The sequence below is a fragment of the Pinus tabuliformis genome, chromosome 3_1, assembly GCF_031772625.1.
Source record: "Pinus tabuliformis cultivar Carrire ecotype Pingquan chromosome 3_1, CPIR1, whole genome shotgun sequence".
Classification (NCBI taxonomy): Eukaryota; Viridiplantae; Streptophyta; class Pinopsida; order Pinales; family Pinaceae; genus Pinus; species Pinus tabuliformis.
In genome coordinates, this window is record NC_142301.1 from 233,913,769 (window position 1) to 233,941,420 (window position 27,652).

Below are 27,652 nucleotides of genomic sequence, written 5' to 3' on the forward strand. Positions count from 1 at the left end.
ATTGTTTTTCTAGACTAGCTACTAGGTCTAGGGGTTAGTCAATTGAAGAAACACTAAATTTTCCCATAAAAAAATGGTGACTCCATTGGGGAATGATCCTATCCCTTATAGTAGCTTATCACTCTCTTGAAACACTTTGACATATTGTACTTTCCATTTTTCATTGAATTCAAAGTCAATTCACTGAAAATTGAGTCAATTTTGAGTATAAAATTGTCATTCTGTAATTAGCACACCTTTGTAACTGACACAATGCACTGCATTGCACCCTCTGCATAGAGACAGTGAGATGCATCATATTTTCCCTCGCTCTGGCGTGCGCTGATCCCTTTACGATCAATTTTCCCATCCAGAAGTTGAACCTTTAAGTCAATTTTTTAGTTGTTTGTATTGCTTGTTAGATATAGATGAGATTTTGTCTCTGAAAACAGTCTTTGTTTCCTTGTTTCGACCCTATTTAGTTTGGATTGTTGAATGTTTTTTATGTATTTATTATCATTTACAGTCCATTGTAGAAAGTAGTTTCAGTCGATTGTTTTGTCAAAAACGAAGTGTCACAAAATCTTCCTTCATAAAATAATCGATTGGTCTATTTGTGCATCTAATTCATATTTTCATTTAAAGTGTCAAAAATATTTGTTTCCTTAAAGTTGAAAGTGTCGTTTAGTCTTCCTTTCCATTTAAGAGAAATTGTCATAAATTGACATTTTTGTGAAAAGAGTTTTTGAATCGTTTGTGCATTAGTTTTTCTTAGTGCATCATTCACATTAAGGGAAACAGAAAAGAAAAAAATACATGCAATTGCATTTTAGAGTTTGAGTTTGGTGTTTAAAAGGAATGGTTTATGGAATTGCATTAGTTTATGCTCTTCATTGTTTGATCCAAAAAGTACTTGTTTGTTCTATCCCTTGTAGCTAGGATTTTCATTGTTGAAAACAAATGAAAAGAGTGCTTCTCATTTTAGTTTCATTTTTAGGAATTTTGAAAAACATCTCATGGTGAAACCCAAAGGCAAATTTTAAGCAAGATAAACCTAAAATTAACCTAAATTAACCTAATAACGCATTTAAACGTAACACAAACATCTAGAGATGTCTAGGCTAGAGACGTGTTTCAGTGTCTTAAACCTAGTGGCTGTCGTCTTCATTGAGGTTGGGTGATTCCTCCCCTCTGAACTGATAAGTACAAGTACGGACTTGTGCTCCCTGTACCGTTGAGTATATAGTGACAAACCCCAATAGGTTTAAATCATTTATCCCTAGGAAGCCAAGTCTGCCGCCTTACCGATCACAATGCACCGAACAGAACATTCGAGAAGACTGACTATCATATAGTAAATCCTTGGTAATTTCTCTTTCATTTACCACCAAGGTGTATATTGCAGTTTTGTGATTAGTTTGGTAAACCCTCTTTCCTAGTATCTCTAGAGTAGTCACTCTTGTTCCTTTTCGACTCCTTAAAAGAAAAGTTTCATTTGAGCACTTGTCCCTTCAGGCTCATTAAACATCGAAGGTGACTAGAGTCATCTTTTGTTTTTTCTTGACTCTTTAAAAATGAAAAATCAAAGTTATGTTCTAGTGTCGTAAAAGTTAATTGACTGCAAATAACATCATTATTCCTTAGTTGAGTTTAGGTTGATAAGAACAATCATCAATTCTGGAGGAAGATCAGCCTCCACTCCATTGTTCAAGGAGAGTTACGAGCAAACCGCCCTTGCCACTGGAAGCAACACTCGTCTGGTCAAGGCGGACTCATCAAACTGAGTCTACTACTTCAAGAGTTTCTTGTACTTCATCTAAGTTACCAGAGCCACCTATTACGGCTAGTAATGAGCCTCAAGTTACTCCAACTATTTCTGATACATTTGTTGCACAACAACAAGTTACTCAACTACCTGAGGCCATACTAACAAAAATAGGTGAACAAGTACTTGAAGTTGATCAACCAGAAGTTACATTAGAACTTGAACCAGTTCAATTGGAATTTGATCCAAAACCCATAGTAGTTGAAACTGAAGACATTTTTGAACCTGAAGTTGTTCACAAACCTTCCCTTGAAACTGAAGTTATTTTACTGGAACATCTGGTCTTTGAACTTGAAAATTCCGAAGTTGTTACTGAAATACCTCAGTCATCTGTAGTTCTTGAAACTCCATCTTTAACACAAGAAGTATTTTTCAGACCTGACGGTGAAATCCTTCCAACTGGATTAATTGCTGTAGAGGAAGAAGTTGAAGAAGATTCTACCCTTGGGACTGCACATCATTTTGGACCTGGTTTATATCTTTATTCTGAATCTCTTCCTCGTTCTGCTGTTTCCTCTTAAATACATTCATTAGGTCAACTTTTGGGTCAGTTAACCATGGCAGAACAACCACAAACATCCCAGAATGCTTCATCTGGTACAGTTGTGGCAGAATCCTTTGCTACTACTTCTTCAATGTTTACTACCACAACTGAGTCACATTTACATGGACAACCGTCTATCCTGGCTGGTTACCTGTCTATGCTTGGAATCCACTTAGGGGTTTCTTCTATACCATGGTCATCACCCATGTCATCATCAGGAATTTTACCTGGTTCTTCTTATCAAGGACAATAGTTTGATCCTGGATATTAGTATCAAACTGGGCAATTTGGTGAAAAAAGACTTGTATATCCTCTTAACACTGGATTTCCACCATATGGTCAATAGTATGCCTATTCGCAACATCCTCCCTATCAAGGAGGACAACCCTATGTTTATGTCCCATCGTATTTAGGTCAGCCTAAAATGAGAGTCTGTCAGTGGCAGCCAACTATGCCACTACAACCAAGGCTTGTGTATTCAACATAGCGTATGAAAATTGAGTCGATTATATCAACCCAACCTGTTGTAACTATGGAACCACATATACAAGCTCAACCAGTTGTATCTCAACCTATGCAAGTCAGTTTTGCTACCTCTCAACCAAAAGTTTCGAGTTAGCAAACCAAAACTTCTCAGGCTATTATGCAACAACCCCTTGTTTCTAGGGTACACTTACCTCAGGTTAGTGTACCATTATCTGGAGTGAAGCAAGTTGCTACAAGTTTAGTTTATTTTCAGCCTGGTCAAACTGGCATTGGGGAGCAATATCAAACTTCACAACCTATACTCCAACAACATTGGCAGCCACAATATCCACAACCTCCTTTTCAGAATGTCCAACCTCAGTATGGGCCTGCTTTCCAAGCTTAGCCTGGGCAAGGACAATATAAGGCGTATCAGGGTCCTGTGTATCAAGCCCAACCCTGTTACGGGCAAATGCAAGGTCAACCTAGTTTTAATCCATATACCAGATATGTCCCACCACCTTATCAAGAATATTCGCCTTATGCGGGTATGCAAAGGCCTATGGCATAGGCGATTCTGTCTTATCTCGGATATGCTCAACCTGATCTGAATCAGTAGTTGCCATTTGTGGGAACCCTTGAATTATCGGATTTAAATTGAGTCACCAATGTTCCAATTTTGTATTCACCTTGGTGGTCAGTAATTCTTCATAAGTTGCCCTTCGATATTTCAATGTTTAGTGGAAATCCTAGAGAAGACCCGTCAAATCACGTTATGACTTATCATTTATGGTGTTCTTCGAACTCCTTAAATGATGATTTGGTAAGACTTCATCTTTTCCAAAGAATGCTCATTGGTTTGGCTGCTAAGTGGTATATTGAATTACCGAGAGCTTCTTTTAATAATTTCACCCATTTAGCCACTACCCTTTTGACCCACTTCCAGTTACCCATCAGATATGAAATTGGAGTGAAACTTTTGACCAACTTTAAACAGACATATTCTACTCACATATCAGATCATATTCATAAGTGGCGTCGTCATCGTCGCATGGTTAAAACCTATGTTCCTGATCAACTTTTAGCTGAGTGGTTCATTAAGTCCTTATTGCCATCTATCACTAAGGATGTGGCTAAAGGTGGAGTTGTTATAGAAGAGCAAGTGATTGCTCATGCCCAATACTTGGATTTAATTTACATGCAATCTGGCACGCTCTATGACAAAATTCCACATGCACCGCACCTAAATCAATCCATTCCACCTCCATCATCGAATAGGGACTCTCATGCCAGAGACAGAGTGATCGGTTCCTTGAGCACGCAAATGGCAAGTAAACCATCTGTTCAATCACTTGCCAAAAATCAAGCTGTAAATACACCTGAGGTTCCCGCCTCCGATATTAATGCCATGCATATGATAAAGGTAAGAATCCAAAGCAACCAGGAAGCAAGAAGAAGGGGAAAACTAAGAAGAAAACGGAAAACCCTCCTCAAGAGAAATCATATGATTCCTCTCCTTCAAGAAAGAAACCTCATTATCCATGTCTGATATGTAATGAAGAGCATTTTACACGGGATTCTCCTCACCGCTCAAAAGTTTCTAAATTGTTAAAAGCTTCTACCACATCTTCAGTGTTGACAGATATGTTTCCGAACCCAGATACGAATATGGTTGCAATTGAAAATGTTTCCACATCCCAGGTATTAATGTTATCCATTGCAAAACCTAAAGATGAGATTTTGGTTCAGACACGTAGTAAAGATTATGGTAATCTTCCATTTTCGTCAAATAATCAGGCCACTGATTAACCTGGTTCTTCGACTTTGACCGCATCAGAAAATACTCCACTACCCATTGCACTAGAATTAACAATAAATCCACCTAAGGGAGTTGTGCATAAATCAACATTTAACCCTTGAGCTCGAGCTGCTCAAAATTATAATATAGTAGAAGATCTTGCTCTATCTCCTCCTGCTATGTCAACACTTGAGGTACTGTAGAATTGCCCCTACCAAAAGCAGGTTTTACTATCAGCAATAGGTGGAATAGATCTAGCAGATTCTAATCTTGTGGTTTTTAATCACTTCGGATATACACCATAGTTACCAACTCAATTAGCTTTTCTAATTTAGGTTAAAGATCTCAACAAAAATATTCATCGAACCATCGCAGATGAGGGAGTTTCTACCTGTATTATGTCAATGAGCTACTAGAAAACATTGGGGTCACCTACGTTTTCAAGATCACCAAACACATTAAAGGCTTTTGATGGAAGAACTTATACTTCATGTGGGATTTTGAATAATTTGCAAGTAGAACTAGGGGGGAAAATGGTAACTATTGAGATTGAGGTGGTTGACGGACCCCTTTATTACAACATTTTACTTGGACAACCATGGGTTTATGCTATGGCTGCTGTTGTTTCCATGTACTTTCATACGATTGAATTTCCTCATAAAGGTGGAATAACAGTTATCAACCAAACCTCATTTTTTTCCTCTAGTTCTCAAGTTATGGGAAGCATTCTGTTTGTTAACGGACCCCCGCTTTTACTTCAATCTGTTGGTGTAGGTCTTTTTAAATATCCCTCCTTAATGGGTCCTTTCACACTTCCTCCACCATCTGGAACGTTGGAAGTTGTGAGAGTCGAGACATGTAATATGTTATGCTCTACTTCATCTGATTTAAAGAGGATCACTAATAGTATTGAAGATGAGAGTTTTACTGAGGTTATGCCACTAAGTCCCATCGAGCTTGCATAGCAATCAATTTTTCTTGCTTGTGAGGCATTTCCAGATCCACATTCGCTAATTGTTTGGGTAGATCATTCACTTGGATACGGTACTTCTTCTGATCCTTTTTCTTGTATATATTCTACAGATGAGGAAATCATCCAATCAATGATGATAGGGGAAGAACCATGGGAAGATTATCATCATCGTTCCCTTCCTCCAGATTCCAAGGAAGATTATTCAGATGAACTAGTACACCCTTCGATTGTAGATTTCTTTTTGAATTCTGTTAGAATAGATTCGGTAGATTCTGAGCGTAATTTGTCTAACATAGAAGAAACCATTTCTATAGACATTTTGACCAAGCCTAATGTTGTAGAAAACATTCATGTCAGCAAATCTTGTTCTCCTTTGGAACTCGATATTTACCGTGCTCTGTTTCGTGAATTTAGAGATGTATTTGCATGGTCTTACAAGGAGATGCCAGGCATTGATTCAAGCATTATTGAACATCAAATCAAAATGTACCCTCATGTTAAACCAGTATGACAACGGCTTCGATGTATACATCCAAAGAAAGTTGCTGCCATTAAGATAGAAGTTGAAAAACTTTTGCATGCTGTCTTCATTTACCTTGTACTTCTTACCGATTGGGTATCAAATATTATTCCCATGATGAATAAACAAGGAACAATCCAAGTGTGTGTTCATTACTAGGATGTAAATAAAGCATGTCCAAAAGACAATTATCCTACACCCTTTATCGACCAGATTATTGACGAATGTGCCAGATGTGAAATATTTTCATTTATGGATGGATTTTCTAGTTACAATCAAATCAATATCTGCCCAGAGGATCAGTCAAAAACTACATTTATCTGTTCCTAGGGCACATTCGCATATTGAAAGCTACCCTTTGGTTTGAAGAATGCAGGGGTTACATTTTAGAGGGCAATGAATTATTCCTTCCATGGCATTAAGAACATTGTACAACCATATCTTGATGATTTTCCTACTCATTCACGAATGTGGACTGATCACCCGCAACATCTTAGAGCAATATTCTTACTGTGCCGACACTACATAATAAGACTCAATCTGCACAAATGTGTGTTTTGTGTTGGATCTATTCAATTGCTTGGATTCTTAGTCTCAAAAGATGGAATTTGACTCGATCCAACTAAGGTTCAAGCAATACTTGACCTGCCTCCACCTTCAAATTTATTAGAGTTACAGAAACTTCAATGGAAGGCAAACTTTCTGAGGAGGTTCATTCCAAACTATGCCAAAATGGATAAAGGTTTTACTCATCTATTGAAGAAAGAGGTATCCTTTTATTGGGATCAAGTTGTGCAAGCTTCCTTTAGTGCTCTTAAGGATTCCCTGATTAGAGCATCATTAATGTATGCCCCAAACTATCAACAAGACTATTACCTGTATCTCGCCACTGCCAATACAACCATCGGAATGGTTTTAGTCCAAGAAAACTATGGAATAGAACATCCTAAATATTATTTGAGCCGTAATATGAATGATATAGAAAGAAAGTATTCTTATGTGGAAAAGTTATCTTTGGCAGTTGTTCAAGATGTGCAGAGGTTTCGTCACTATATTCTACTGCGTAAAACTATAATTATCTCTGATTGCAACCCTATGATATACATTTTGTCACGTCAATTGTTGGGGGGAAAGTGTTCAAAGTGGATAGTTATATTGCAAGAATTTGATTTGGAATTCTTCAAGTCTAAATTAAAGAAATCTCTCGTATTTTATGTGCTACTTTCCAACCTTCCCTCATCCTCCAATGATTCAACATCAGAAACATCAATCGTGGCTGAGTCTCTATTCCTCATTTCATCAAGTGATTCATGGTATGGAGATATAATGATCTATCTCCAGACCCAAGCTTTTTGACTCGATACCTCTCTCTCTAAACAATGACGTATCAAATAATCTGATCATTGGTCACATGCTTTACTGACGTGGTATTGGTACAATTTTATGTAGGTGCCTCAATCATGAGGAGACCAAGAAAGCTTTAAATGATTATCATTCAGGTGCTTGTGGTGGACATCTGTTCGGATATGAAACAACACAGAGAATTCTCCGTGCTGGATACTTTTGGCCAACAATATTCAAAGATTGCATAATTTCCATCAGAAGTATCATGCATGTCAAATATTTGATCGGAAAACTAGATTACCACCTACACCTTTGCATCCAGTAGTTGCTATTGGACCATTCACAAAATGGGGCATAGATTTCATTGCATGTAACCCCACCTCGACTAGGGGGCATGGGTATATTATAGTCGCCGTTGACTATTTTACCAAATGGGCCGAGGCGGTGCCTACATTAAAAAACAGTGGTGAGATGGCTGCATTATTTTTCTTCAACCATGTGGTTGCTAGGTTTGGTGTACCACAGGCTATAGTTACAGATCATGGGTCACATTTTTGCAATCACATGATGGTTGAGTTAGTTGCAAAATTAGGATTGTCGCATGATAGTTCTACTCCATATTATCCACAAGCTAATGGGCAAGTTGAGGCTATCAACAAGGTCCTTAAGCACATGTTACAACGAATGATTGGAGTTCACAAAATAAATTGGCATTTAATCCTGTACACAACATTGTGGGTATATCGAACCTCAGTGAGAAATGCTACACGATTCACACCCTTTCAGTTGGTGTATGGTTTAGAAACAATCTTGTTGATTCAATGTGAAATTTCATCACTCAAACTCACAATTGACCTACTACCTGCCACTTCTAAGGAAGCAGCACGTTTCTTGGAATTAATCCATCTCAGTGAAACCCATTGTGATGCTACATTGGCTAATGAAGCACACAAGAAATGAGTAAAGGTGCAATATGATCAAAATTTCAAGCCTCGAGTCTTCTCAGAAGGTGACCTAGTCTTGCTTTACGATCAAGAGTCGGATATAATTGGTGCAGGAAAATTTGAATCACTTTGGATGGGCCCTTATATTGTTAAGTGAATTTTGACGAAAGGTGTCTATGAGTTTGTAGATTATGGTAGAATTCCATTGTCTAAGCCTAGAAATGGGTTGTATTTAAAACGTTACTATGCTTAATTAAGTATGGTAAAACTCATGTAAATATGCTTGGATTGCAAGTGTGAGTGTGTTTCTTTTTAGGGGTTTTATTTGGTTAAGTAATCCACTTTGCATTTATTGCAGATGTCGAACTTTTTGGAACCATGTGTTGGTTATGCCGATGGTGCTAGTCATAGCATGCAGAACCTATCTTCTGCAACATGGGCCATCTTTGCTCCGAGCGGTGAATTAATGAGTTTTAGAGGGATTTTTATTGATAGATCAACAAAAAATATCACTGAGTATAGCGCGTTGATTAGACTTCTCTCTGATGTCATTCCACTTTTCTTTTGTCGAATTATCATTAGGCTGGACTCGCAGCTCATCATGCTACAAGTTACTAGCATTTATACTATCCAAAGCCCAGTAATTCATCATATGTTCCTTAGAGTTCATATTTTGGAAAGGTATTTTGAGTTTATTCAACATCAACATATTTCCAGAAGTCTAAAAACATTAACCGACTCTTTAGCAAATTATGTGTTAAATAGACATTTGCAACATATGTAAGGTAAATATATTCAATTAGCATCATCAGTTGAATAGGATTGCATTACTCAACCGTAATAAAACCTTAAAAGATAATTGTAAAAAGTTTTTACAAACATTTTGTGTCCAAGACAAAAATTGGTCATCTGACCCAAAAACTAAATGTATGTAGAAATGATCTTAGTAAGCTTGTGGTGCTTATGATAGCAGGTTGCCGCATGTGCTATCATGTGTAAGAATTTCATCCAACGACCTGGCACACCAATAGTGTGGAATTACAATTGCATAGGTAGCTCCTCGATCCGGATATCCAGAATTCCCAAGGTTAAACCCTCTATGTGATTTTTCAATTCAGCCAGAGTCTTGACAAAATCCAAGTCTCAGAGAATCGCTCTCCCTGTAGATCTCTGTGCTGGTCTGGCTACATCTTGTGGGTCTCCCACAAGTCGAACAGGTCCGATATCTGTGTACATAAGAAATTGATTTTGTTTAGTCTTGGAGTTAATCAAAAACAAAAAAATGCAAAAACTTTAAAAATTAAAAACACTTGGTCAAACAATTTACCAATAACACTCCACATGGCTCCAGCTAGTAGTGGTAAATCTAGATCGCCACGTATATCCGTTCCTGAATATGGATATTCTGCGAAAGTCATTTCTTGTCGATTGAACCATTCAAATAATGTAGAGGTAAAAATAATCGTAGAGTAGGCACCATGCCTAGGAATTAGTTTTGTCCACCTCTACAACCATGGGTCTCTTGGTCCAGATACACCGAGTGAAATGAGTTGTGGCTGCAAGAGAGGTATTATCTCCAAGGCAAAAGAGATCACGACTGACCCATAGCTGAAATTTATGAGCTTTCCTTTCTTCACCTTGGTTAGTGGCTCTTTCACAGATGAAAGGACAACCCCACACCAATTGAATACTTTTGGCTCTAAACATTCTAAGGCATACTGCATGTATGACTTGGTGGCCAAATGAACCATGGAACTACCAGCCAGTTTGGCAATAGTAAAAAGGATCGTCCTTAGTAGTAAGTCACTAACATCCTTGATAAGTATCTTTCCATCTATGCTAGGCTGGGCACCTTGCCTACAAAAGTCTTGTACATAATCTTTCACTGGTCTACCTCCATGGGCAAGACCTGTTAGTGAAATGGGGACACCTCGCCTCAATAGTCTAGTCAGAAGTATATATCATCGATGGTAAAAGGGATTTTTTTGTCCCGAATATGAAAAGTTTTATCGGTTGGATGCCATGATTGAATAAGAAACTGTACAAGATCCATCTGCTACCGCAGGTTGGATAGCTTAAAATACTTGAGTAATCCATAATTTCTTAGGGCCTCATCTGTTCCCTGATTACTCAAGGCTATGTTATCTTGTTCTTCATGCTCTCGTTCTCTACATATGTGTACCATTTCAAATTCCCGTATTAGAAAAAGAAACCATAGGGATCTCAAAACCCTAAAATGTTCTTGACCAAAACAGGAGATAAATGAAATGAAAGAGAACCGATTTAGTTCCTACTCGGTCCAAACACCACAAGGAATGATCTCTTCAATCATCCGTAATCAACTAGTGAACTTAGTGAAAAACTGCTCCAGAGATCAGAAGGTAAAACGAGATGGTGAAAATGAATGGTAAGAACTGGTTTTTATGTTTATTTCTTGCACAATAATCAAGTAAACATTGATTTTTTATTTATTTAATCCATGAACATGTATTGTTTAATATTTTGATGGAATCTTGAGCAAGATTAACAACTGGCAAGCAGTTATGATGTGCTTCCGTGTAAATTGAACATCTTTGACCAAAAAGCAAACTTTTATCACTTTTTCGAGCTTTGTTAAAAACAAAAAAGGAACCCCCTTAGAGTCCTCTTTAAGCTCTTTACAAACTCTCTAAACATGAAAAGATTGTCGAGCACTTGTCGTTTCTAGCTCGTTAATGGATTAGAATCAATATCTACTTAGTATAGTTTTATCTCTTATTTAGGTTGAGATAGATTAACTACAAAAAAGGTACTCATTGGTCAAACATGATCAATAGGTTCTCTCTTTTATTGTTATATGCTTTTTCGGGCTTGAGAGACAAATGTACGAAAAAGAAATTTTGGAGTTTCCTTAGAGTCCCTTTTTATACCCTCTAAATGTGAAAAGGACCGAGTTATCTTTGTCATTAAATTCGTTAAAAACATTAAATAGTGACAAACTTGTCCATCTAGACAAGACCGAGTTTCACCTTCGCTAGACTCGTTAAAATATCAAATAGAGATGGATTCACCCAAAGGGTGGCATTATACAACAAGCATATGTTATCCTCCTCAAGCTTGATTAAAAATAAAGAGGTACTAGTCAGAAATGACAGGGGAAAATTGGAAAAAGTTGGGAACACTTTATGGTAGCAGGTCGCTCTTGAACATGACACTTTCACCTCATCATAGTGACTATGTGGGTTGGGTCATTCAGCTTGATGGTTATCATACCATTCATCTATCATACCATCCATCACTTTGTTTTGGGTCATTGCTACCAATTCACTTAAGTATCACAAATATGTTCAAGAGAATTCATTCAATTCAAAACTTCATCCTTTACAATACAGTAAACCTTCATTTTCATGCCTGCCATTCCTGACCCTTGTGTCGTCAGTCGATGTTTCATCTCAAAAATCATTTACCTCATTTCGTGTTGTTGATGTTGGATACATCAAGCCCCTCCTGCAATGAGTCACTTCTTGTCAACATCAGCACATAATCCAAGAAGTTGACTTAGAAACACCCCTTCAGTACCTTGAGGCTTGCATACATCAATGGCAGGTTTCTCGCTTCCGGTGATAGGTTGACATCAATGGCCTTCGACTAAAAGACTTTGTATGGTGTTCGGCATAAAATCATTTATTCACACCATATGAAATGTATTGCAGTACCTTGAGGGTCATTATCGTTATCGGTGATTCCTTTCGTGTCTATTAACAGCTTACATCATTGGCTAGTAATCAGACAATGTCTCTCCATGTTTGACTTGAGATCATTTATTCACATGGTTAGACTTGTACTTGAGTGAAAGATTGGACGAGATTGAAGACCCCTGATCTAGTTTCATCCATCTGGGCTGCGATATATTTAGGAGTACTAAATCAAATGTACAATGGTCTTACATTCATGGTCACACACTCATGGGTCTACATCTGTAGACAACTATATTTGTACGTGTAATGAAAGTTTATAAAGCAGAGCATGGGTATGCCTTCCCACAACTAAAAATTGTGAGAAAAAATCAAGGTATCATGATATTTGTATTGTAATTGATGCAGGTCACCTTCCACTTTGAAACCTTCTCTCCAAATGGTAAAGCATCTCACTCGACATGGTTATTTTCGACTTGATGCTCTAGGGGAAACTGTTACAGGACAATTTGGGCACATCAACCTCGACTTCTAGATCCATATTATTAGGGTCCATCAACCCTTAATTCAGTTGTTTTCATTCCCTAATGAGGTAAACCTACATCATGCTTGCCTCCCAAGAGTTTCATGACACCATTCATCCAAAAAATTCCCCTAGAGAGATTAGCACAGATGGACCTTTATCAGGCTGCAATGCATTGCAGGAACTGCACTATCTAGGTGCTATGCATCACACCTAGCCTTCGCTCTGCATGCGCTGAGTGAGATTCATCGAATTTTTGAAATGAATCCATTGGATTCCTCATCCAATGGATGCTTTTGGAAGATTCCATATGGATTGAACTCACTTTTGGATGAGGAAGGAGATGAATGAACCTTAATCCATTATCCTTTCCTCCATGGAACCACTTCCCAATTTTGGCAAAGCATTCGTGAGGGCCATTAATGGCCTAACCTCCTCCATTCAACTATAAAAAGACCAAGCATTCAAAGGCTGGTATAGGTTGGAATTTCTGGAGCTAAGGAAATGTTGCTTGAATGATATTAGTAGAGAGAGTAATGTTATCATGTCAAATTGTTGTTTCATAAGGAGAGAAGGGTTTGAAGGTAGAAGGATGACACTAAATAGGACATGCATCTACATGGGTTGTAATATTTCCTTCTATTAATAAAGATTTCTATGTTTTTTCCCATTCATGTGTTATATGATGTATATTGTACTTTTGATTCTATAATATGTTTAGTTAACAGATCGAAATGTATGCTTTGATGGTTTTCTGTCTTGGCTTGTGTGTAGGTACCTTCCAAGTGAGTTAAGTATGGAATGGAGAGGTGAAATCGATCAAAGGGAAGAGGGATTGAGAGAGAGATACAGGTTAGTTCTTTCGTTCCTCTTTCTTTTATCTGTTAGCTATAGGAAAAGCAATGGAATTACTTTAACTGTTGTTCTAGACTAGCTACTAGGTCTAGGGGTTAGTCATTTGAAGAAACACTAAATTTTCCCATAACAGTGGGTTTTCCATAGAGAATATTGTCACTAACAAATTGCTGATGGGTGAGTGGAGGAGCTTCTTGCCAGATCCAAACACCCGTGAGGCTACGTGATTTAATCTCCTCCTTTATTAACCTTCCAAAACCTTCTGCAGCAATAATAAAGAGGAATGGAGAAATAGGGTCACCTTTCCTTATCCCCATGGAACCTTGAAAGCTCTGAGAGGGCATTCCGTTCACAAAAATAGAGAAGAAAAAGGTCAAAGTCATTGACTAGATCCAACTAATCTAAGAGGGGGAAAACCAAAACGGAACAAGAATGGACCACAGATAATCCAAATTCAACTGGTCATAAGGTTTTAAAAGATCTAATTTAATGAGCATACCTGGGGTCTAAGAAGAGGTAAACAAGTGTACTACCTCATGAGCTACTAGGATCCCATTCATGATTTTGCATCCTCCTACAAAGCCTGACTGCTCCAAACCAATGATTATTTTTAACAAGGGTTTGAGTTGATGTACTAATATTCCTGAGAGAATCTTGTAGATGATATTGCAAAATGTAATAAGATGAAAACCACTCAGAGCCAGTACCACACCCTTCTTAGGAATGAACATCAAGAATGTCATGTTCTAGCCCAACCATAATCACTGAGTGCGTCGAGAATACTCTAATAGTTGCATAATCTCTCCTCCCATGAATTTCTAGCCAACTTTGAAGAACTCAGAGGTGAAGCCATCCAGGTCTAGGACTTTACTTGATGGGAGAGCCTTTACCACTTCCTCCTCTTCTGCTAAGGATATTTCTCGCATAAGAGCTTTGTTTTAATCTTCTGTTATTAATTTAGGAATATTTTGCTAGATCCTGGAGATTGCCTCCCGTTTGTCCACATCTTGTTTGGCGAATAGGGATTGGAAATGAGTTATTAGTTATTCAGAAACTTTGTTGTGCTACACTAGTTGTCGCTATTTGAAATTTAAGGCAGAAGATATGGTTGAACTTGTGGTGTTTCAGCATAGTCCGATGGAAAAATTTTGTGTTCTGCTCACCCCCACTGAGCCACTGAACCCTTGACTTTTGTTTCAGATCATCACCTCTTGTTTCCTTCAATACTCTAAGTCGTTTAAGAGATGATATTCATGGGCTATGAGGTCATCATATCTCCCATCCAATATGATCCACTTCTAGAGGGATCGCATTTCACCTTCAAGTCTCCTCTTTTCCTAGTGAATATTTCCCAAGCCTGTTTTGTTCCATTCTTTGATTTTTTCTTTTATTTCCTTTAGTTTTAGTTGAAACGTTTTCATTGGGTTATGACCAGTTACCCTTATTGCTTTTCACCAATCCTCTAGTCTAGCCAAGAAGTTTGGTTTTTTGAGCTTAGAAAGTTTTGAAACAAAACAATCGATTCCAGGGAGCTACGTGTAGATCAATCTCTAAACAAAGCGGCCAATGGTCCTACTAGAGGATGTTATTTGAAAGAAGAAAATTATCAAGTTTTGAGGCTATTTGATATTTACCATCGCGCCAATTATTCCAGGTGAAGGAGTCATTCTTGAAGTCAATGTCTTCCATTCCCAAATATTGGATGATGGCTTGAAAATTTTGGGAGGTCAGATCCAGGCACTGAATGCCACCCTTCTTCTCACCCAGGTCCTAGATACGATTGAAGTCCCCGACCAATGTCTACTTGGCTTCCCTTGGAGGCTCCTTGAGGTATCAAAGACTATGGAGAAAACCTACCTTCATCACTTGTAATGTGGGTCCATAGACCCCAGTCAACCAGATCTTGTCTGATGAGCCAATGCATTCAAATTTTCCTAAAAGAGTGTGGGGATTGGTGATCCACTGCCTGAAGGAAGTAGATCAATGGTCCCATAAGATACATAGACCCCCTCCACTGCCCCTAGCATCCAGACACTCTGCCATAGACCATCTTCTGCTGAAAATTTCTTTTAGTTTCTCCTGCCTCACTTTGGTTTCTTGTAGGATTAGTATATATGGTTTCTCTACTTGGATTCGATCTTTTAGGTACCTCAACTTTCCTTTAGAGTTGAGGGCTCTTATATTCCATGATAATAGTTTCATAGAGAGGGGAGAGAAGAGACCACTGGTAATAATTCGTTAGGATATTCATTTTCCCTTAGTTGACTAAGATTTCCCTTACTTCCCATATGACTTCGTGGGTTGACTTTCTGCCCCTCTTCTAGGCGACCGAGCTAGGCTCATGGTAAATTTTAGGGGAAAATTTTAGCCGAAGGGTGAAATTTAAGGTGTTTTTCATTTTAGAGGGGTGAAATTTTTATAAAACACCCATTTCATATATTTAGCCCAAATTTTATTTAAAAAATAATTATTTTTTTTTCATTTTAGCCCCGTAAAAATGGGGTGGATAAACTATGAAAAGACTAATTTGACCCGATTAGCCTGGTTTGGGAGGTTATAATCCATTACAATTATCGATTTTCTGCTTTTCAATGTTAAATTCGTTTGGAATCACCCATTTTCTGGTTTGGGAGGTTGTATTTGGTCCCAATAAATAAAAATATAAATAAAGTGGAGTTATGGTAAATAAATGAAACCTCTTTATATATTTAGTCCATAACCCTCTTTCTATTTAAGAACCATATTTATAAAATAGGTATGGTAAATTAATAAAAATATAAATAAACCTCTTTCTATTTAAGAACCATATTTATAAAATAGGTATGGTAAATTAATAAAAATATAAATAAACGAGAGGTATGGTAGATAAATAATTTTTTTTTCTATATTTACTCCATAAGTCACCTTATATTTACGAACACTCAAAAAATGTGTTATATTTAGGTGCAGCCTATGGGCCAAATACTATGGGTCAAATACCATGGGCCAATTATTATTAATACCATGCAAAAAAACATCATTAACCCTAATATTAGTATTAATAAAAATAAAGATGGCACATTGTATTGACCCATGGTATTCACGTGGAATGTAGCCTATTTAAAGGGGGGAATTAAACTAGCATAGATCAATATTTACTCTGGATCTACTTAGCTCCAGAAGGATCAAATATCGTGATATGCAAACTAGCATAGAGTAAAAATATCACAAACTAGCATAGAGTAAAAATATATTTTATCCCTCTCGGGGCTTGGTAGATCAAGAGTAAAAATGGATATTGTAATTTAATGTCACTTAAACATTTTAACTTGGTTAAAATTTAAAAATAAAATAAAAATCAATTATTAATTTTATTCATTTTTATAAATTTCTAAAAGTAGTTTTTAAGCTCCAGGTTTATGATAACCCATGGTATTGACCCATGGTAATACCATGGTATTCATGTGAGCATAGACTATTTAAAGGGGAAATTCTATCCGCTTAGATCCATCTTAATTCCGGGTCTACCAAGTGCTGAGAGGGATTAATAGATTTCATCCCTCTAAGTGTGGTAGATGTGGAGTTAAGATGGATATAGGTTGGTTTTTATAATAATGAATATATTAACTAGAATTAGGAAATTATATTGTAAAAAACAAGTTAAAGCTACATTTATTCACTTCATAAAATGTAGTAAAAAATACTAATATCTCCATTAATATTGGTTCTTCTGATTTAACAAAAAAAAAATCAAAACAGTGAAATATTATCACTCTTTTCGCATCACCCTCGCAGAAGAGAGATAGTCGTTGCCCAAATTCCCCATAATTTTTCAAACGTTCCCAATATGATATCTTCATGAAAAAGTTAAGATACATATGTTGGATTAGTTGTTTGAAAAATATGCTAGTTTGTACAACCTTTCATCTTCTTTGTTATTCTTAGTCTGTCGTAATGATCTGTAGGGGTTGGGCCATTGCACCATATTGTCCTAAAAGGGGGAGATTATGCACTAAAAAGGAAATTAATCCATGTTACAACGCTGTTAAAAATGCAAGAGTATGAAGGTAGTGAATTATGTTAATAAAGAATTCAGATTTGGAGAGACGTAATTAATTTTTATTATTTAATTGAAGATTTCCAATTAAAATAATAATAAATCTACATTTATATATTTATATTGATTGGAAGGCTTCTGCCAATGGTCACTTCTTTCCATTAGATCCCCTTGAGGCCTTTGGGATACCTACTTCTTTGTCACACACCATTATTGTACTGAATTTTTTTTTTTACTTTCCAGCATAAAACTATGCACATATACCACGTTGATATTCTTCGCACACCACACAACTATAATATATCACCGTTTGCCGAGCATTACAATCAAAGTTTACATTTTGTAACAATTATATATGTGATGTATACCCCTACCCACTCATATAAGGGTTATAATTATCTCCCTTTATGCGTTATTCCATACCCTTGGTTCGATAATGTTTATACATTGAATAAGCTTTGGTTTGTGGTGAAATACTAATCTGCGGGTTACAAACCCAAGGTGATTACAACGCACGGTAAAGAGCTCTTAATCATAAATGTTTGGATTTATGGCAATTACTATCCATGAGTTGGTTTAAGTCCCCGAGGGAACTGATGTTGTGGCGCTCTCACCGACCTCGGCGCTCATCCACCTGGCTGGATTTGCGTCGACCATTTGGCTTGATGAACGGTCAGCCATCAGGCCGTCATGTGCCATAGCGTGCCCAGAGCTCCAAGTGCCATACTGCCTGACATCTCGGGCTTACCAATTCGCGCTTGTTTCCTTTCCCGGTTCCAACTTGCTGATCGGACGATGGTAAACAGGCTTGATCTAATCTAGGGCTGTGATTGAGCCACGAGGCGGTAAGAAAGTTTGAGATATTTAAGAGGTGTTTCTCCTTCCGACTGTTTCTTGTTTTCATTGTGGAATGTCTGTAAGCCGCTCGCAGCACTGTGACGCTCTGCTTTACCCCGAAACCTTTCGTTTTCAATAATCGGCGCTCAACAGCATGCCTCCGCTATTCTTCTCGGTATCAAGTATAATTTTCTTCTTAATCTGGTTCAGCATCTCTTTTCAATACTTGTAATTGTCGGGTGCTGGAGCCTCTGCGGCTCCAGTTTTGGTTACGGTTTCTGATAGCTCTTTTTTTAATTCTCTCTGTGTTTTGTTCAAGGTTCTCAGCTTATGGTTTATTGTCATGTTCGGGAGGATGGCTCGTCGACTAGCCAACGATGATGGGAGACTTCTCCACACCTCTGCCAACCCTATAATAGGTAAGACTCATGCGTTACCAGAGACTCCTTTATTTGACTTATCCAGGGTAATAACTGAACCTTTGTTCATTTGAACAGGGATGTCGGGAGTCATGCTCTCGCATTTGGAGTCCCTTTGCCATACTCAAGGGTCTCTATGCTTGACAGTTTTCTTTGTCCCATTTTCTATATGACGGGTTTCCTTGCCCATACTCAGGCGGGAACCTCTGTTAAGAGGCGTTGTACACCGAGCTTAACTGTTTAACTGTCTTTCATTTTAAATGTATAACTGTCTTCCATTTATAAACTACGCCTCTGGGCACAGGCAATGCTTCTGTTAAACGATGATATCGTTCTGTATGGAACTTATTTCTTAGTTTAGACTTGATTGAGAATTTATGAATGTGGCACGAGAATTCTTCGTATGGTTCTAGCTCTGTTTTGTGGTGTTTTCGGCTTACCCATCTTCTCTGTAACGGGACTATGAACACATGCTTAAATTTAATTTATAATTATTTCCTTCTCAGAGTAAATCTATTTTTTTGAAATGATTAGTGCATCTGTTTTAATGGTTCGGCATTGGTAGCCTCTGCTGGCTAAGCACATGCTTAAGCTCAGCTATGGCGACTCTTCCAGAGCCGGAACAATTTGTTAATGTCGGCTGTGCATGCATATTGTTAAGGGTTATTTTCTCGTCCCATGGCGACAATGATGTATCTGTTTGTTTTATATTCTAACCGCAAATATATGTGTCTTTAGTCAAATGACTCAGTTATGTGATTTGTAAAGGAAATGTTGTCGCTTTGAAACTTGGCCTCGTTCTGCCAACGATCTGTTCGGCCCGCGGTCTCATTGATAGAGGGTTAGGGTATTTTGTTGTTTTTCTTTAAACGCTGTTATAGTTTGAAATATGAGCTCATTTATTCTGCGTGCCATACCAGATTTTCTTTCCGTATTCATTCTCATTAGAATACAAGAATGCTAGAGTTTCTTTTCGATTCTTGAATACAGAGAATGCTAGAGTTTCTTTTCGTTTTCTTGAATACAGAGAATGCTAGAGTTTCTTTTCGTTTCTTGAATACAGAGAATGCTAGAGTTTCCTTCGTTTCTTGAATACAAAGAATGCTAGAGTTTTCTTTTCATATTTGAACACAGAGAAGGGTTTTACAGTATTCATTTCTGTTTAAAAATTCTTGCTAACAGCGGCACCACAGAGCTTCCAGCTCGATATGTTCCATATTTGTGTTTTGACTGGAAGATCCGGATTCTGTCTCTGCCGGCTGCGCAGAGGCTGGATCTAGAAGAAATGAATAGGTTGCTTTTTCCATTTTTATATATTTTTTTATTTACAGAAGACCATAAAAGGATTCCACAGTTATATGCTTAGCAAGCCATACCTGTATAGCAGCAACAAACCTGTTCGTAATGCTTGTCAACCTCCCGTCCGTAGGAAGATCCCTCTCGGTCTTCCACCCCCAAGCACTTCTGCAGATCTTCTTGTCTGCAATTCTTCTGGCCACGCCAGGTCTCGCTATCTGATCCTAACCAGACTTAGCGGATTTAGGAAGTTTCTACCTTCCAACACATGCTATCTGGTCACTACCAGACATAGCATCTTCCACCTTTCTGCCATCTGATCCCAACCAGACTTGGCATTTTTTCCTTTTTCCCCCACCTTTCATCCTGGGGTCTCAACTGTCCCCTCAAGGTGGTTAGGTTTTTTTCCATTAACTACCTCAGCAGTTATTAACCAATATTAACCATACACTCAAATTAAATAGTGAAGACATAATTAGTTATCATAATAATTAACAATACTCACAACAGAGTTTTTATACTTATCAAACAGAGTTTTAGCTCACAGTTAAATTTACTATTTTACCCAACATTATCATTTCACGAGGAGCATTACATCTCCCCCTCCTGAAGTTCAACATCGTCCCGATGTTGCTGTTCCTCTGAAAACAGTCTGGGGTAAGCTTCCTTCATACTCTGCTCATCCTCCCAGGTGGCCTCATCAGGCCCAAAGTGCTGCCATTGCACTTTAACCTGGTTGATGACCCTTTTCCGCAGCTCGACTCTTCTCCGATCTAGTATGTTCACTGGCTCGACCATGAACTCTCCTTCCGGTTCCACCTGAAACACATAATATTCAGATTAGCTATTTTCTAACATTTCATTTTGGTTTATGTTTATTTACAGCCTTTTCTTACCTGAATGTCCTGCCAACTTATTATGTGCCTAGGGTCATAAACATATTTCCTTAAGACTGATACATGGAAGACATTATGGACCCGGATATGGCTAGGTAGGGCTAGCTGATAAGCTACCAGCCCCACTCGTGCTAAAATCTGGAAGGGCCCACAGAAGCGAGGCGCCAATTTGGCACAAGCATTCCATTGGAGAGTACTTCTCCTAGCTCGGATTCTGACATATACATGCTCACCCACCTGATATTCTTTAAATGTTCTTTTCCGATCTGCAAAATTTTTCTGTCTGTCCTGAGCTATTTTTAAATTAGCCCGGACCTTCCTGACTATGACTTCCATCTCCTCCAACATCTCAGGACCCAGCAAGAGTTTGTCCTCCGGTCCACCCCAATTGGATGGCGTACGACATCTTCAGCCGTAAAGTACTTCGAATGGACTCATCCGCAAGGACGCATGATATCCATTGTTATAAGCAAACTCTACAAGGTGTAAGTACTCCTCCCATCGGGTAGGTTGTTGCATCACATAAGATCTCAGCATTTCTTCCACCACTTGATTCACCCGCTCAGTCTACCTGTCAGTCTGTGGATGATAAGCGGTGCTGAAGTTCAATTTAGTTCCCAGACCTTCAAACAAGGTCCAAAAAACCGAAGTGAATTTAACATCGCGATCGGATATTATTGTTTTTGGCAACCCATGAAGTTTAAATATATTCTGCATAATTACATTTGCGATTTGAGCCGACTTACTGAGTTTTTCTAGTACAACCATTATAGAGTCATTGTTCTTTTTTGACTTTGGCAATCCCGTAATAAAGTCCATGGTAATGGTCTCCCATTTCCATTCTGGTATGGGTAATGGCTGTAGTAAACCCGCAGGGTGCTGATGTTCAGCCTTAACCTGTTGACATTCTAAGCATCGCGCCAGATATTCTACCACATCCCTTTTCATGCCTGGCCAGTGGTACTCCTTCCGAAGTGAGGTGATTAATTTTTGGTAGCCCGGATGTCCCGCATAAGGGCTTTTATGATATTCATCCAGAATCTTTTCTTTAATACCGCTCTGATTGGGTACATAAATTCTCTTCTGGTAACACAGAATTCCGGCTGCATTCAAATTGTACCCTTGTTGTATTATGTGGGTATTTAAATCATGCACCAGCTGTTTCTTTTGCAGGTAAATCCGATATTGCATAGCAGCCTCTTCAATTTCTTTGTCAAGGGTGGACCGTACTTCACTAATACCAATTTCATAAATGCAATGCACTTTTCGGCTCAGTGCATCAGCTACTCTGTTCTCTTTTCCTTTCAAGTGCTTAATTTCAAAATCAAAATTTCCCAAAAAGTCCACCCATCTAGCTTGTCTAGCGTTTAGGGTTGGTTGATTAAAGTAGCTAGTCAAACTATGGTGATCGGTCATCAGCAGGAATTTTCTTCCCACTAAATAATGATGCCACATTTTCAGCGCATGAACTACCGCAGTTAATTCCAGATCATAGGCAGAATACTTCTGCTCGTGTTCTTTTAACTTCCTGGATTCATATGCAATCACCTTACCTTCCTGCATTAACACCCCTCCTACGCCCTCTTTACTTGCATCTGTGCAAACCACATATTCCTTTTCTGGATCTGCAACACTCAGCACAGGTGCGGTGGTGAGCAGGTGTTTGAGCTGTTCAAAGCTCCGCTGACAATCTGTTGTCCACTTAAATACTTTTCCCTTCTTTTGCAAGGAGGTGATAGGGTATGCAACCCTGGAGAAACCTTCTACAAACCGCCGGTAATATCCAGCCAGCCCCATGAAAGATCTGATATCTGCTACGTCCTTGGGTATTGGCCATTCCATTATAGTTTTGATCTTTTCGGGGTCCACAGCTATACCTTCTTTTGTAATGATATGTCCCAAATACTGAATCTGTTCTTTATAAAAATCACATTTGCTAAATTTACCGTATAGCTGATGCTCTCGTAGTGTCTGTAACACTATTCTAAGATGCTCCTCATGCTCTTTAATATTCCGGGAGTATATAAGTATATCATCTATAAAGATTAACATGAATTTGTCTAGGTACTGATGAAATACATTGTTCATCAAGCACATAAATGTCGCAGGTGCATTGGTGAACCCGAAAGGGAGTACCACAAACTCGTAATGCCCATAACAAGTACGAAAAGCTGTTTTGGCTATGTCCTCATCCTTAATTCTGATTTGATGATAGCCCGACCTCAAATCAATCTTTGAAAAGATTGTCGCCCCCTTCACCTGATCAAACAGCTCATCAATGCGAGGTAGTGGATATTTGTTTTTAACTGTCAATTTGTTCAGCTGCCTATAATCTATGCACATACGGAGAGTTCCATCCTTTTTCCTAACAAATAACACAGGGGCTCCCCAAGGGGATACACTGGGTCGGATATACTTCTTGTCCAACAACTCCTGCAGCTGCATCTTTAACTCAGTTAATTCCGGCACACTCATCCGATAGGGTGCTCGGGATACTGGGGCTGCACCGGGTACCAGTTCAATGGTGAAGTCCAAATCTCTTTTGGGCGGCAGCCCTGGTATTTCCTCTGGAAATACATCTGTAAAATCTTGCACTACTGGTATATTTTCCACAGTCGCGACTTTATCTTCAGGTCCAGCATACCCTACTTGTATTGCATATATTTGACATTTCTTCCGAACACTTTTAGCTAGTTGCGAGGCCGTAATTGGCCGGATCTGCACCGGTTTTTGGATACCTTGAATTTCCTTTTCCATTCCTAGTTCATCTCGGTAAGAAATTGTTTTTGTCTTGCAGTTTATTACAGACCATCGCTTTTCCAACCAGTCCATTCCTATCAGCACATCATATGATCCAAGAGGGAGTACATTCAATTCTGTTATTATTGTCTAACCAGCTAGCCTTAATGGACAGTTGCTGACCTTAGTCAGCACTCGTCTTTTGGCCCCGGTAGCTAACTGTACTAACCAAGGATTTTTAAACTTAATAGTTTGCAATTTACAGCTTTCCACGACTTTGGGACTTACATAGCTTAAAGTAGCTCCTGGGTCTACTAAAATGGAAACAGTTCGATCAAAGATCTTACCTTCGAACTCTATCATTGTTGGCTGGTAATCATCTTGTCGATCCTCAAGTGCTGCATTTATTCTGGGCATGGACCGGGCCACATCTCCTACCGTAGAAGCTTCGTAGATCTGGGACACCTGATCGCTTTCCTTCCGATGAGGGCAATTTTTAATATAATGGGATCCGCCACAACCCCAGCACTGAACAGGTGGCCTAGCTGGGCCCTCATTATCCATTCTCACCGGCTGTTCACCATATTTAGATTCAGCAGGTGGCTTAAATCTGATCTGACTTCTTGATGGGTTTCTAGTGCTGGCCCCTTTCGAGAATCCCTTGTGAAAATTGCTGCGAGTTCCCTTAGCTCCCGCAGTCATTCTGCTGCTCTTTTTGTCTGTCCAGCGCTTCCCAGAATTTTCTCCTCTTTGTTTGCTCTGCTGATAACATAGTCTAGCCTTCCGAATCGCTTCATCCATCGTCCTCGGATTATCAAACTCGATTCTTTCCCGCATTGCCAGGGGTAGGCTACTAACAAACCGCTGCACCTTAGCCTTCTCCTCTCGAATGTACGGTACATAGCGAAGCAGGGATGTGAATTTAGTTATGAACTCGTCAATGGTCTGCTGTCCAAGCCGCAGATCATGAAATTCTCGTGCTTTTTCATCGTAAAAGCGTTCTGTCAGGTACTTTTCCTTAAAATATCTTTGAAAAGTTTCCCAAGTCACATCTTGTTCACTCACCCCCCACACCATCTTGACTTCTTCCCACCATAATGTGGCCTTGGCCTGCAGCTGGAAAATAGCCAGCCGTGCCTTAAGATGGTGATCATACTCGTACACTTGAAAATACTTGTTCATATTGATTAGCCATGCCTCTGCGGCTTCTTCTGATTCCCCATCGAAATGAGGTGGTTTAATCTTCCGGAACTCCCCTTGTAATTCTATTCGCGGTCTTTTTGGAGTTTGATATTCAGAAGCGTTAACAGACTTCTCTCCTCGTGTCTCCGCCCTTTCCTCTGCTTCCTCCTGTTCAGTATGATAGCTCTGTTCATTTGTTACTCGTGTCTGTTCAGGCCTAGGATGGGACCGCTGTTGATGTTGTTTATCAGATAAACTTTTCAGAATCCTCTCCTGTTCCATGTTTAATCTTGCGTTGTCCTCACGCAAACGGGCCATTTCGTCCTTCAGCTCCTGGACTGTCCTCAATATTGTTGAATCAGTGTTGCGGCCCTCTGCTCCCAGTTGTACCCATAACTCAGGATTCCCCTGAGAACGAGCAACATTATCTGGTTGATCCAAATTTCCATGAGGAGCGCTACTTGTTCTCCTCATTCCGATGTTACCTGTACAGGATTAACTCATTCAACAGATGTAATTTGTATATTCCAGTGCACTCTTACTTGTTTGCTAAGATACTATTTATGCATTATTGTTTATTAAATTAACCCGAGGTCACAGAGTTGTAAACCTGGGCTCTGATACCAATTTGTCACACACCATTATTGTATTGAATTTTTTTTTTACTTTCCAGCATAAAACTATGCACATATACCACGTTGATATTCTTCGCACACCACACAACTATAATATATCACCGTTTTCTGAGCATTACAATCAAAGTTTACATTTTGTAACAATTATATGTGTGATGTATACCCGTACCCACTCATATAAGGGTTATAATTATCTCCCTTTATGCGTTATTCCATACCCTTGGTTTGATAATGTTTATACATTGAATAAGCTTTGGTTTGTGGTGAAATACTAATCTGCGGGTTACAAACCCAAGGTGATTACAACGCACGGTAAAGAGCTCTTAATCATAAATGTTTGGATTTATGGCAATTACTATCCATGAGTTGGTTTAAGTCCCCGAGGGAACTGATGCTGTGGCGCTCTGACCGACCTCGGCGCTCATCCAATTGGCTTGATTTGTGTCGACCATTTGGCTTGATGAACGGTCAGCCATCAGGCCGTCATGTGCCCTAGCGTGCCCGGAGCTCCAAGCTCCATACGGCCTGACATCTCGGGCTTACCAATTCGCGCTTGTTTCCTTTCCCGGTTCCAGCTTGTTGATCGGACGATGGTAAACAGGCTTGATCTGATCTAAGGCTGTGATTGAGCCACGAGGCGGTAAGAAAGTTTGAGATATTTAAGAGGTGTTTCTCCTTCCGACTGTTTCTTGTTTTCATTGTGGAATGTCTATAAGCCGCTAGCAGCGCTGTGACGCTCTGCTTTACCCCGAAACCTTTCGTTTTCAATAATCGGCGCTCAACAGCATGCCTCCGCTATTCTTCTCGGTATCAGGTATATTTTCTTCTTAATATGGTGTCGCATCTCTTTTCAATACTTGTAATTGTCGGGTGCTGGAGCCTCTGCGGCTCCAGTTTTGGTTATGGTTTCTGATAGCTCTTTTTTTAATTCTCTCTGTGTTTTGTTCAAGGTTCTCAGCTTATGGTTTATTGTCATGTTCGGGAGGATGGCTCGTCGACTAGCCAACGATGATGGGAGACTTCTCCACACCTCTGCCAACCCTATAACAGGTAAGACTCATGCGTTACCAATGACTCCTTTATTTGACTTATCTAGGGTAATAGCTGAACCTTTGTTCATTTGAACAGGGATGTTAGGAGTCATGCTCTCACATTTGGAGTCCCTTTTCCATACTCAAGGGTCTCTATGCTTGACAGTTTTCTTTGTCCCATTTTCTATATGACGGGTTTCCTTGCCCATACTCAGGCGGGAACCTCTGTTAAGAGGCACTGTACGCCGAGCTTAACTGTTTAACTGTCTTTCATTTTAAATGTATAACTGTCTTCCATTTATAAACTACGCCTCTGAGCGCAGGCAATGCTTTTGTTAAACGATGATATCGGTCTGTATGGAACTATTTCTTAGTTTAGACTTGATTGAGAAATCATGAATGTGGCACGAGAATTCTTGGTATGGCTCTAGCTCTGTTTTGTGGTGTTTTTGGCTTACCCATCTTCTCTGTAATGGGACTATGAACATAGGCTTAAATTTAATTTATAATTATTTCCTTCTCAGAGTAAATCTATTTTGTTGAAATGTTCAGTGCATCTATTTTAGTGGTTCGGCATTGGTAGCCTCTGCTGGCTAAGCACATGCTTAAGCTCAACTATGGCGACTCTTCCAGAGCCGGAACAATTTGTTAATTTTGGCTGTGCATGCATATTGTTAAGGGTTATTATCTCGTCCCATGGCGACAATGATGTATCTGTTTGTTTTATATTCTAACCGCAAATATATGTGTCTTTAGTCAAATAACTCAGTTATGTGATTTGTAAAGGAAATGTTGTCGCTTCGAAACTTGGCCTCGTTCTGCCAACGATCTGTTCGGCCCGCAGTCTCATTGATAGGGGGTTAGGGTATTTCATTGTTTTTCTTTAAACGCTGTTATAGTTTGAAATATGAGCTCATTTATTCTGCGTGCCATACCAGATTTTCTTTCCGTATTCATTCTCATTAGAATACAAGAATGCTAGAGTTTCTTTTCGATTCTTGAATACAGAGAATGCTAGAGTTCCTTTTCGTTTTCTTGAATACAGAGAATGCTAGAGTTTCTTTTCGTTTCTTGAATACAAGAATGCTAGAGTTTCCTTCGTTTCTTGAATACAAAGAATGCTAGAGTTTTCTTTTC